The sequence below is a fragment of the Benincasa hispida genome, chromosome 1 (assembly GCF_009727055.1).
Source record: "Benincasa hispida cultivar B227 chromosome 1, ASM972705v1, whole genome shotgun sequence".
NCBI classification, from domain to species: domain Eukaryota; kingdom Viridiplantae; phylum Streptophyta; class Magnoliopsida; order Cucurbitales; family Cucurbitaceae; genus Benincasa; species Benincasa hispida.
The window spans coordinates 54191363-54193748 of NC_052349.1; positions in this window are offsets into that span (position 1 = coordinate 54191363).

Sequence of the window (2386 nt, forward strand, 5' to 3'; positions counted from 1 at the left end):
AAGTAGCTCTTTTATATACATTTTATAGAGATACTTTGTTCAATGTTCATGAAGGAATTACTACTTCATCTTGAAATAATAACTCTACATAGAAAAGTCGTATACATGTGGATTAGCTTTTATATGAAAGGTGAGCTAGTACAATTAAAAATATAAAAGTAAAACTATATTAAAGAAACTTGAAAAAAATGTAGAGTTTAAACTACATCACATTTTAAAAGAAGAATAGAAATGAAAACAAGTAAAGGGAAATTAAAAAGAGATCAACCAAAGTTTAAACTCTGTGCTACTAAATTTCTGTGAAATTCAACATGTTTATAATTTCAAACACATTCTGTACGTACATCTATCATTTAATCAAATAAAATAAGTGTCTTAATTCAATTTGTGGCAAAAGGAAAAAAACTAAGGTTAAGTACCGTCAATTGAAGAAGGAACTCAAAATTCTTGAAAAGAGGAAAAAGTATTACTTTCTAACAAAGATTAGATCAAAAGATAATAGATAAACAAAATAATAATAATAACAATAATAATAATAATGGCAATAATTAAAAACTGGAAAATATCAAAATGGAGAGGAAGAATATACGTGGAGTTTTTAGGAGATGAAGTTTTGATCTAGAGAAAACTGGATGAGTTACGATCTATGAAGCACATACACAGATACAGTTACACGATACGGATACGATTAAATATGATAATTCGTCAATTTCTAAAAAACTAAGATATGGATACGTCTAAAGATACATTATTTTTTTATATATATTTTTAATATATATATTTCTAAAAAAATGAGGATACTAATACATTGAAGATACATTTTCTTTTTCTTAAAAAAATCCTAGGATATAGATAAATTTAGCATACAAGTTAATAATAATAACACAAAAAAGAATACAAACACTGAAATATAATACAAAAAAAGCAATATCTAAGATGTTGAAGTACAGTAATTAATAAAATGCAATAGAAAAGTGACTCGTATTACAAAGAAGAAGAAGAAGATTAGAGGGAGAAGTAATAAATGAAGAACTTCTTCATTGAATTGTTGAAGATATCCAAATGGTTTACATTTTGGTGAACTTTATGGGAACTCAAATGTGAAGATGAAGATAGATGATTCTAGGGTTTGGTCTTTTATTTATTTTTTTCTCTTTAGTTTTGGACTCGAGTAGTGAGCTTTTTAAATAGGTTATCTAGTTTTAGATTGAGAAATATTAGATGAGTTGCTTGTCTTTTTTCTTTAGAAAAAGGTACTCGTAGAAATAGATACGTCAAATCGCATGTCAGATACGTATCTAGAAATATCTGGAAGTATCAGTATCCGATACGTGTTTGATACGGATTTTGTGCTTCATAGGTTACAACCAACTAATTTAAACAAGAACAATCATAAACAACCACCCTTGAAAGCTACGGACATAAACTACACAACCTAGAAAAAGAAAAAAAGATAGACTAATCATGATAAGATATCTCTATATAACATAGGCAAAACAATTCCTTCAAGACTTTCAAACAATTAATTGGCACAAAGATTTTGCAATACAAGATACATAACACTCAAGCGAACAGAAATTCTTAAATAGCAACATTAAATTTGAAGTCGTGTTCTATTAATCCTTTTGGTTTTGTTTTGAGCGCAATAATAGGCCAACTCCATATTATACATTCTCAAGCAAACCAATAAAAATAGAAATAAACAATCAAGAAGTGAAGACTTAAATGAATTTAAACAACTGGATTGTATGTCCTGAAACTTGTGGCTCGTAAACATTAAACATATTTTATTTCCAATAAAGATGTTATTTATTCAGTAAAATTATTATTGAATGTGTGAATTGCACTTGTTAAATCTAAATCTAATAAACTAAGAAACCTTGACTATAACATGAATATTTAAATTTTATGTGGAGACATAAAAGTAGATCAAGTTCGAGTAATATCCAAAACAGTCCATAATATAGAGATTATGTTGGGTACCTTATCCTGGGGACACTATCAATGCGGCCCGCTTTGTAATTATTACAATAGTTGTAAAATGTTACAAATGATGTGATCCTAGATCGTTCATGAGGAGACATGTGAGTGGAGACATCCTATGCAATGAGATTGTATAAGACCGAACCACAAAATAGTCACTTTTACTTTATAACGCCATTTACTTTCAATATTAACTATTTCAATTCGATGATCTAGGTAATTCGATCTTAATCCTGAGCTAACTATGAAATTCTGTTTATTTGAGATTATCCTTTAATCTGCATGGGTGAGAGTGGCTCAACATTGCCAACTCAATAAACCTCCCAGTTTAGGGATAAGACGGGGTGGATAGCTGGGGACATAGTCCTGCAAGACGGAATTCACTCCTATCCGTTTCTATGGT